Raw genomic sequence first — 12393 nt, 5'->3', positions numbered from 1 at the left:
CAAGTACTTCCACTATAAAAATTTTATAGAATACAATAATAACGTGACAATTTACCATTACGTATGGTTTATATAAACATTATAACAATCAAATTTTGTAAAAATATTTTTCTATTCTCCCGCAGTATTTTTCATGATATTTTGCTGAACGAAACATATAAAATTAATACAGAACAAATTTTTTTTTTAGATTTATTCAATTTAAATAATATGAGAAATTATTAGGATTTATTAACATCATCAAAAATTAATTATTAATTATATTCAAAGGCGTATTTATAATCAAAAATTTTATGCAACATGATCGATTTCTGCTGAACTGAAACAAGAGTAAGGTTTAAGTTATTAAGGATTTAAACAAGAAGAGTAAGGTATAAGTTTTTAAGAGCTTGGGAAATACATTGTGGGAATATGTAAGGCCATTTCAAACTAATAATTAGTTTATATCAATAACTAAAAAAAAGTTACCTTCTCACTAATATATAATAAAAACACGCGTTTTTTTACCACTTTGCGACAATTAAATGAATTAATCCAAATTTGAGACCTTTTTAAAGACCAAAAATTTCTTTAGTGTATAAGAAGTCAGCTTTTAAATTTTAGCTACAAGTCATTTATAAAATTTTTTCTTTTTCTCTTTATTTTTATTATAAGTCTCACATTTTAAAAATATAATAAAAATATGAAATTCGAAATTCCTTTATTATAATGTCAAATTATGAAAAACGTTCAATTAAGGGAAAAAAATCACCGGTCAAAATTTATAACTATCACTTCATTTTAAAATAACTTCAAAACTTTAAATACTTCATATTCATCAATTGTAAAATTACTATTTGGCATGCTAATGTTGGTATAAGTATCCCCAATATTAGTATACCATGTTTTTCCTTGTGCTCTCAAATCATGCCCATTACCAAAAGTTGGTCCATAATTACTATGATAATATATAGCATTATTACTATTATTACTTCGACTTATTTTAGCAGAATTAAGATTATCAATATCTGTTATATTAAATAAAAAGCTATCATTTGTACTAGCGTATGAACTATTCTGATTCCAACCTAAAGGATTATAACCACCAATAATTGGTTTTGAATTTTCAACTCTTGCAAAAGAAATTGTAGCGCCTTCTCCGTCACATAATCGATGAAACTTTGCGGAATCAAATCCATCTCTTGTCCCACGTAAAAGGAGAATAAACTGGTATGGCATATTTTGGCGGGTATAATCTTCATCTTTCTTATCGATCCACTTCGCAAAAAGCTTAAATACATTAAAATTCACTAAAACAGAATCAAATTGATTCCTAGAAGGTTTGAAATTCAACATTGGAGTAGAATTTGGAACCATATGATATCTAAAAATATCATTGAGCAAATCTTGAGGCAAGAGATCTTTATATGGATATACTTTTAGATAAAAATCTTCCTTGGAAATATCATAGAATCTGATTAATGGAATGTATTCTTTTATAGTCTGTTTGACATTTACCAAATCTTCTGATGACCACTTAGATTCATCTTTATTGATTTTTAAGTAATGAACAAAAAGCCATCTAAGAAGAGAATCCCATATGTCAATTTCTTCCATATTAAGATCATCTCTTTGAAGTATCATGGTAATAATCGGTTTTTCTAATGATGAGAATTTTTCAGATGAAAAAAGAATTTGAGGATCTTCACTAATAATTTCTAAACAATGATTCTTCAAATTTTCGAATGGTTCATATTGAACAATGATTTGAAGTATTCCAATTGGATCCTTATATGCAAATTCTTCGTTAATAATTAAATCATATTGAATTCGCTCAATCAATTTATCCAATCCTAGTTCATCAGCCGCAATAAGGGATTGCAAGATTACGTCTCTGCTGTATTGATCATAATATATAATTCCAGTATATAAATACCTAGAAAAAAGTAAGGAATAAGCTATTTATTAAGGCAATATAATAGTTGAAGAAAAATAATTTACTTGCCTGAGAATTAATTGGAATCTTCAACAGAGACATTTGGTTTTTTGAAAATAAAGTTACCATCATCGTCCTTTTCCTCCCAATTTTCAGATAATGCTCTTTTAAAATATGGACATCTAGTACGAAGCACAAATGAATGAGCTCGAAGTTCTTTAGGTTCTTCACCGGCTTTGATAATTACATCGCAATTCTCCTCGTTTTCTAGGGCCCTTTCAAAATCTTTAATAACTTCTGACATGACATGATTAGATAACATTATAAGTAATAAATAAATAACGTCAATTTTCTTACTGAATAATTTATGAATAAATATTAATTAAGATTGCCAATAAATTTATTTTTCCACGTTAATAAAAAAATATTTAGAAAACGAAAAAATGTAAGAAATTTTTATAATAGACGTATGACATTTGCATATCATGCAGAATTTAGGTGACAAAGCCGTGCTTATCAATTGTTTTTTTATGTTTTGCAAATTATTTCTGTAGATCATGCTATTGTCTTGCGGATGTTAATGTTATACATTGACGGATAACAATTTTTTACAAAAAAAATCTAGTCCTCATAATAAGAGGAGCGTAACATTTGACATCCTAAATTACGTAATTTTGCAGCAGTGCAGATCAGCGTTGTTGAAATTGTTTTGTTAAATCACTAGGATCTACATATTAGACGATTCTTTGAAAAAGATTAGATTTCCTTCCAATGTTTTTATCTTCCTTCGTAATTCGTTGTGCCAAGACTACGCCATCCTTATTCACCCCTTTTTTAATTCTTTTTGATAATTTGCTATTTGTCCGAAACGAAGGACTATATAACTTCTATACTGTCCGTCTATCCATCCGGCACGTGACGATGTACGTTAAAGCATTTCGGAGTTTGGACTAATACTCATATCAGTCATATGAATAAAAGTTACTAAAATTACTCATGCAAATATGCAAACAATAATTCCTTATGACGTGTAACACATGATCTTGATGTGGGTTTTTGTTATGAGTATATAATCTTTAAAATAATATAAATATGTCGGTTTTCTTTTTTTTTTTTCTTTTTTTTTTGGTCTTCTTTATCTTTCTTTTTTTAGGTCTTGATTTCTCTCTGTCTAGGTCTTCTCTTTATTCTTAAGTCCCTTTTCTTTACGTCTTCCTTTAGGTATGTGGGTTGTTGTGTATATATAGGGTTGTGTGTGGGTTTGTGTGTGAGTGGTGCGTACGTTTGTGTATTTCCTTGCTCTTTTCCTCTCTCGTTTTCCCTTTCCCTCTCGTTCTTCCCTTTCCCTTCCGTTCTCTCCTTTCCCTCTCGTTCTCCCCTTTCCCTTTCGTTCTCCCTTTCCTTTCGTTCTCCCCTTTCCCTTTGTTCTTCCCTTTCCCTTCCGTTCTCCCCTTTCCCTTTCGTATCTCCCCTTACCCTTCCGTTCTCCCTTTCCCTTTCGTCTTTTCGCTTTCGTTCTCCTCTTTCCTCTCGTTCTCCCCCTTTTCCTTTCGTTCTCCCTTTCCCTCTCGTTCTCCCTTTTCCTTTCGTTCTCCCCTTTCCCTCTCGTTCTCCCTTTCCTTTCCGTTCTCCCCTTTCCCTTTCGTTCTCCCCTTTCCCTCTCGTTCTCCCGTTCTCCCTTTCCCTCTCGTTCTCCCCTTTCCCTCTCGTTCTCCCCTTTCCCTTCCGTTCTCCCCTTCCCTCTCGTTCTCCCTTTTCCTTCCGTTCTTCCCTTTCCCTCTCGTTCTCCCCTTTCCCCTTTCCCTTTCGTTTCACCTTCCCCCCTGATCAATGTTGCTGCACCTCAACGTGGTGATCAGGTGACAACAAGTTTTTTAAAAGACTTGGCTAAGTCAGCAACAAATAGTAATTACATAAGAATTTGTTCACTTTATTAATTTATTAAATTGATTCATATAAACGTAACTAAATAAATAATTTGATATATCTAATTTTAAGACTATTTGATTTTGAAGTTTTCCATGATAACATTCTTAGGACTAGCACGCTGAAGAAATTGTTAACATTCAAATTCAAACAATGATTTAAAAATCCTTTCATTCATATTCCTTTTTTTTTGTAACACTGATTGATATTTTTCATAATCAATTTTTTTTGTTTAATGTTGAAATAAAAAAAGATCTTGAGTAAATAAACGCGAAGGACTTTATGTCGTTTTCCTAGTTTAAAAATTTGTTTTTATTTTATAATGAATAAACTTTTTGATTATTACAACAACTAACTAAAAAAATCCTTCCAATGACGAATTCTATTAAATATCATAGTGAGATTTAATCGCTCTTACGCTAGCTTCCTGATTTTCTATAAAATAACTATTAAAAGAATAAGAAGAAGTTTTTATATTTTTCGTTTGTTTTCGCGTAGAAAATTTTTGTATGTCGAAGTTTTATATTAAATAGCTATGTAGAATTGTCATCTCTGAAATACTATAGTAATAATGGTTTTCTAATGATGGATTTTCCAGACAGAAAGAACATCTTGGTTTACTGATTTACATGCAATAATTCTTAAATCTTCGAATTTTTATGATCTGACGGGTTCTTATGAACATATTCTTCTTGAATGTGTATCAAATTATCACGTAAATTGCTTGATTTATAATCTGCAATTCAGATACTTAAAAAATCAAGAAAAATTCGTTATTGTTGAAACATTACGGACGATATTAGTTTATTGAAAAAACGAGAACATAGTACTCCAAAAGGGACGGGTCAGATCCAGGTGATTGACCCGATCCGAATTTTAAATCGATTAATCTTGATAATTTTAATGACTTGTGACCCGCATGACTCGACTCATCGGGTTAGGTTGCTTTGACCCAGTGACCCTGTGTTTGTTCGATCAACATTTGATAAAAAATTACTCGTAGATGGAAGTTTTTTTATCTACGCGCCGCACAAATTGTAGGATATATAATATAAAATGTATAGTTTTTATAATTTTTAATTTTGAAAATTTTACGCCTAAATAAAATTTTAATGTACACAACTTTATTATTATAAATAAAATAATAAATAGAAGTTCCATCTGAATTTTTATTTAAATTCGAAGTTGACAGGTAGACTATAAAGTTCGATCGACTCAAAATATTCAAGTCAAACCACATAAATACTCGGGTTGAATTCAAACATCTCTCAAACCCAGCCCGATTTGTCCCGTATGGAGCACTACTCATTGTTCTTCTTACTCATCTCGTTATTAATAATGGATAATAAAATTTTATCTCTAAAAATTTTTATAATAATTTATTGAATAATTCCCTCAATCGAATAAGGAATAAACCAAGAAAACTTAAGTTCAGACAAATAAAATATTTAGAAAGCTTTATTCCGAATGGGTATTAAAAGAGTATACAGTATATATAATAAATGATTTAAAAAACATGCTTTTTTCTATACTTTGAGACCTTAAATTAATTAATCCAAAATCTAAATTCGAGAATGTTCTGAAGATCGAAAAATCTCTTTAAGATGAATTTATCTATATATGATGTCGGCCTTTAAAATTTAATTATAAGTCATTTGTAAAATTTTTACTATTTTTTACTGCAGGTCTCACATTTTCGAAACTTTTAACGATTTTTTTTGGAAGAATATAATAAAACAAAAAAAAAAATATTAAATTTTTTTTATTATAATTTCAAATTATGAGTAACATACTTTTCAATTAAGGAAAATAATTCACCAGTCAAACTTTAAAACTATCACTTCATTCTAAATTAACTTTTCTTCAAAACTTGAAATACTTCATATTCATCAACTGTAAAGCTATTATTTGGCATGCTAATGTTAGTATAAGCATTTCCATTATTAGTATACCATGTTTTTCCTTGTGCGTTCAAATCATGTCCACTACCAAAAGTTGGTCCATAACTAGCGTGATGATATACTGCGTAACTAGAATTATTACAACGACCTATTTTAGCAGTATCAAGGTTATCGATATCTGTTATATTAAATAAGAAGCTATCATTTGTACTTCCGTATGCACTATTCTGATACCAATCTATAGGATTATAACCACCAATAATTTGCTTTGAATTTTCAATTCTTGCAAAAGTAATTGTGGCACCTTTGCTATCACATAATTGGTGAAACTTCGCGGAATCAAATCCATCTCTTGTCCCACGTAAAAGAAGAGTAAACTGATATGGCATATTTTGTTGAGTATAATCATCATCTTTCTTATCGATCCACTTTGCAATAAGCTTAAATATATTAAACCTAATTAAAACAGAGTCAATTCTACGACTCCTAGAAGGCTTGAAATTCAATTTTGGAGTAGAATATGGAGCCATATGATATCGAAGGATTTCATCGAGTAAATCTTGAGGCAAGAGATCTTTGTATGGGTATACTTTTAGGTAAAAATCTTCTTTGGAGATATCATGGAACCTTATTAATGGAATATATTCTTTTATAGTTTGTTTAACGTTTTTCAAATCTTCTAATGACCATGTAGAATGATCTTTATTGATCTTTAAGTAATGAACAAATAGCCATCTAAGAAGGGAATCCCATATATCAATTTCTTCCATATTAAGATCATCTCTTTGAAGTATCATAGTAATAATTGGTTTTTCCAGTGATGGGAATTTTTCAGATGAAAAGAGCATTCTTGGGTTTTCACTAATTATTTCTAAACAGTAATTTTTTAGATCTTCAAATGGTTCATGTTGGTAAATGACTTGAAGTGTGCTGATGGGGTCTTTATTGATAAATTCTTTATTATCTAATAAACATTCCTGAATGCATTCGATCAATTTGTCCAATCCCAGTTCATCAGCCGCAACGAGGGATTGCAAGATAATGTCTTTGCTAAGTTGATCACAATCTACAACTCCGGTATACAAATATCTGGAAAATTTTATTATATTAGTAATAGGCATTTTAAATCGCTAGGAAAAAAAAATCAATAAATTATTTTTACTTACCTGAGAATTAGTTGGAAGACTTCAGTGGAAATATTTGGTTTTTTTAAAATATAATTACCATTATCGTCTCTTTCCTCCCAATCGCTAGATAGTGCCTTCTTAAAATACGAACATCTAGCACGAAGTACAAACGAATGAGCTCGAAGTTCCTTATGTTCACCTGTTTTAATTATTACATCGCAATTATCATAATTTTCAAGAGCTTTCTCAAAGTCTTGAATAAGTTCTTGACAATAGTTGGAGGAAGACATTGTGATATATCATATAGTGTAATCAAATCAGGAAACCAATTTGTGCGATTTTCTTTCTTCTTATGAACCTTTATATCTTTTTTTTCAAACTAAATTAACTTTTTCTATTATTAAACACATACCGCAATATAGCAGGCGAAACTAGTACGATAAAGTTAAGGGTTACCGCAGTAAATTCGGAAATTTTTTATATAAACTGATAAGTGTGATGATAATATTATTAATAAATTTTGCACTATAGGTATTTTGATACAAAAAAAAAATCATACAAAATTTCAGATTCGCTATTCTTAGAAGTGAAAAATAGTAAAAATAAAGGTTTGCCAAATATACTAATATAATTTTGTCATACAAGCAGGAAAAATAGTACGACTGGAATTTTATTGGTAACAGAATGAATAAATTCGCTCGTTAGCGTTTTTCGAATATAATGAAGAATAAACATACTGTATATAGTATTTTCATAGATAAAAAAAACAAATATCATGTGCGTGATTTGCAGTATAACAATAATGAGCCAATCATCTTCGCAATTATTATTAAATAGAGCTTCTATCGTAAAACATATTTTATAATTAAACGTCAAAATGACCTATAATAATATATGAACTGGACTTATCGTTATGGCGGTGATGCTAATTTTGTTAATGAATCGCCGCATTCTTAACCTGAGTCGCTGCATTTTGATTCATCGTGCAAATCATGCGACTTTCTTCTTATCATTCAGTCGTTAAGCTCAGAGAGAACGAGAAACGATTCGAAATTTCCCAGAAGAGAGAAAAATTTAACAAATTTACTCAGAAAAAATTATCAAAGAGATGCCAATTATTTAGTAAGTAACGGTGCAAAATTGCATACTTCTCACGGTGAAGCTGCACTTTTCATAATAGTTTGACAATATTCATTATTTAACTTATGCAAGAATTGACAAACTTTTCTTAACACCACAGGAGATGTGATAAGTTATTGAAAATAAATGGGTTAATTGCTTTTCTGAATTCGTGTTTGCTGAGTAAAATACAATGAATGACTAACAACATTATCGTTTATCTTCCGGTCTGACATAGGTACCGGAACTTTTCTTCCAAATTCAAATATCTGTGTTATAGGAAGAATAATATGTAAATAGGAGAATCTTCTTTCTTTTCAATAGTCTGCTGATGGCTCCCGATTAAATTCTTCCACTTGGACGTGACTATGGCGGACAAGAAATATCAAATATGAACTCCAAGTTTTGCCACGTCACATTAACGATTAGAAATGATAAATTAATTGGATATTTATTTCTGCTTAAAATTTAAAATTGATCCGGAAACGTCTAAATCACGTGGTCGATTCACACTTTTTTAGATGTTAAATATTTTATTAAAAATAAATAAATAAACAAAATCGATGAAGAAAATAAGAATACTAACAATACCAAGTAAATTAATATGCTAAATTATTTATTGTTTTAAAATATAGTATGTGAAGTAGCTTAGAATTCATTCAACTTGGTACAATACCAATTTTTTCCCATTCAATAATTTTTTATAATGTTCTTTTAAAGGACAAAATTCTCCTTTAGCATTTATGCAATTATAAGAAGGAGGAAGTGGTTTGTTAAGAGCGCTTGTCACTCTGTTTATGAATTCGACTGTACGTTCATATGATTTTGCAGTGCTAGCATGTTCCATTCAAAACCTGCATCATTTGGAATCTTGTAATGCGGCGGGAAATTGATTTTGAGGTGCAAGCCGATAATTGATTACTATGTAAGGAAATTTTAGTTGAGTAATTTATTAAAAATTGACTGAAAACTTCATTTTGGTTTACCTAATATTCTTGCATTTGCTTTTTTGGCAAGAGATCTTGTAATATTACGTTAAGATTCTTTACTACGCAAATACAACTTCCACCGTGTAAATAAAAAATAGTTTTCTTAATTTCACGTTTTTTCTCATCCATCATTGGGAACTTGAATCCATTCAGCATTAATTCCATAATCATTCAAATCTTTCCACTCAGTATCTAAGACATGTTCATAATGGATTAAAATTTTTTCAAGATGAACTTGAGCTTCGTATCTATATTTATTATTTCACATCAGCAGATACTACCTATTTGCATTTGCTCAACTGTTTTAGCATAATTATTTTTGATCACTGATTTTAAATTTAAAATGGTTAATTGTTGTAGAAAATTTTATAAAATCGATTATTTTCAAAATAGTAATTAAAAAGATTCAACACAAATGATGATTCTATTTATACGAGAATGTAAAATCATACAGAAAAAATATGGCACAGTTAATATATCGATATTTAAAAACTCATTATTTTACTCAAGAAATTAAAATAGTCCATGTGATCCTGCGATTTCATGATGACAAATTTTTATTTAGTGGAGAACTGAGTTTTTTTTGGGTTAGTAAAATCATATTTGACTGTTTTATTTTTCCACGATCACGAGTTGGGACGTGTTTGATATATATACCGCAGCACTTTTTTGTCTATTTTAAGCAAACAAGGCTGAAGCTAAGAGAATTATACCACTATCATTTATAAGTGGAGATTTAAATTAGTTTATTTTGTATATACGAATATGCTTATTATTATTAAGTTTAATATATATTCCCAAACATGTTTTAAGCTCGCTTAAATAAAGTATATTTAAGTTAAATGTGTTATTTTTATATAGTATTATTTATATTTTATATACAAGAATAATAAATTTACATAGTATAACTAGTATTTATTGAAACATTACAAGGTGCTCGTTTTTTAACCGTCAACACATGTTTAATAATAATCTTTTTTACTTTTTACGAATATATACCGTAACTGAAACCGTAATCTTGACGTTTATTTTTCACTGTACAAGAAAAAAAATAATGTTAAACAATATTCATTTAAAGATATTAATCCCTTATTGAAAAATTACCTTCTCGGGCTATAGTCAAAGCTTCTACATTATGTTTATAAAAAGATTTCAATATTTAAATAATTTGATAGTTAATATTAATGTAAATTAAGTAAAAAACTGTATATTACATTATTACCTGATGAAACAATAGCAAAGACTAAGATCAATAACAAATATTTTAAATACATGATTCCGTTGTTCGTGAATTGGTTCAAAAGTGTATATATTTTTTCCTCCTCCCCTGGTCATTTAAATAATTTTTTTTTCGATAACACGTACTTTCAATATTAACCGGTTATAATCAGCTAAAATTTAGTATTTCGACTACGTGTACCAAGTTTAACTGGTTAAATGACTGTGGGTAAGTCGCTAAGACTTTTGGGGCTGATTTCAATAAGTATAGACAAGAGTATGTTTGCCACGTTTTTAAAATTGTGATAAGCTGTGCCACTCTAAATTAACCAGATAATTGTTTACTAGTCATAAATAAATATATTAATTAATTTATGACAATATAATTTTTATTTTAATATTTTATATCAAAACATTTGAGACCTTACTACGTAAATTATGAAAATAATCATAGCCCTATCTGTAAATACTTAATAAATGAGTCATAATATCTAGATTGTGCAAATTTATTTAAAATAATACATATCCAGGACGAAGATTGATGGGCTTAGGCACGAATTTATCCAAGCATAATTATTAACAATTTAATGATTTATATTAATTTTATCGATTTATAGCGCCTCCTTTGAAGTTATGCTTCTCTAGGATAAAAATTATGTTATTTTCGAGGATGTTTAAGTTATAACTTCACAGATCAAAGATCAAGAAGGGCGAAATTTATAGCCGATTTAGCAAGATTATGCTCTACTAAATCAGAATTCATTTTTATCGATTAGGGGAATTTATGCGAAATGTATTGGCTAAAGATCCACCATATCACGGGATGATCGGCTAATCAGCATGTCATGTGAATTTTTCGCAGAATATATTTCCTTTGGACTTTGGTATCAAATCACTTGTAATTATATTTTAATATATGAAAAATAATAGAGAAGTAGGTTTTCAAGGAAGAAATTATATCATATTTAGCATAGTGTAAATGTAAAAACTTTATTTGTATAACGTAAAAGAATGCCAAACTGCGAGATCGTGATCTTGGGTCACGGTTGGCCTATATTGTCACCCCCCCTGGATATACGACTACCAATCCAAGCTCCATGGATTTTTGTCCTTAATTTTTCTGGAAAAAGCGAATTTGAGATTATTTGCATCCTTCAATTTCTGTTATCTATGATTTAGTAAATATTAGACATATTGTCTTTTGATTTAGAAGTAAAATAGAATAATGAAAAACTAATTTTATGGAGAGGTTTATATTGAATTTATTGACTATATATATGATTTGGAATAAACTTTTATTAAGCTTCATCAATTATGTTAAACTTCATTGATTATTAATTGAGAACGCGTTTTGTAAATCAGAACTCCGAAATATCATCTGTTGATAAAATACATTTATTTTTTGAACTAACCAACTAATATCTAAAATATTCGAGTCATCGTGAAATGTTTTGTTTATACACGAATTAAATAATATCTTGTTACATCATCTAATACAATATATTTTCCGATTGTGTGCTTTTAAATGTCATTTTGCGTTATTCGTAGTAAATATAATTTTTTCCGATAACATGTGGACTGAAAATATTAGAGGAGCGAATGAAATATATAATACTATCAAAGAGGGAGGGAGTACGTGGATCCTAGACCATTTAATGCGAGTCCCAGACATCAAGTTATTTCTTTGCTCTCTCACATTTACGAAAAATATCTACAGTATAACTAATTGACGAACCGCTCATTTTTGGTGAAAAATAATTGGCAAAAGTTGAAATAATATAAATTATAAATGGTATAGCAATTTTTATTATACTTTTATATCAATACAATAAATAAATACACAATATATTATCATTTCTTTCTCGTAACAACAAATTATCATTAACCTGATTAAAGTACAATGGACGATTTTACCTTAGAGCGGACAAGTCTTATCGTGATTTTCTTGTTTGCACACGTGCAGTAAATTTACTAAATTTGAAATTCAAGGATTATTCAAATTCCTCCCAACAAAAGATCTCTATGCGTTAGAAAGAATATGTAAATGGGAATATTTGTTCTGAAAGATTCTTGATTTAAATTCTTGCACCCGTGAATAAGTGTCAAATAATATGTTCAGTGGACTCAAGTTATGCAATTGTCTCACGTTGTATTAATAATGAGAAATGACAAAGAATACTAAATAAAAAAATTTAATT

The sequence above is a fragment of the Rhizophagus irregularis genome, chromosome 31 (assembly GCF_026210795.1).
Source record: "Rhizophagus irregularis chromosome 31, complete sequence".
Lineage (NCBI taxonomy): Eukaryota > Fungi > Glomeromycota > Glomeromycetes > Glomerales > Glomeraceae > Rhizophagus > Rhizophagus irregularis.
Note: the sequence above shows the minus strand (reverse complement) of the source record.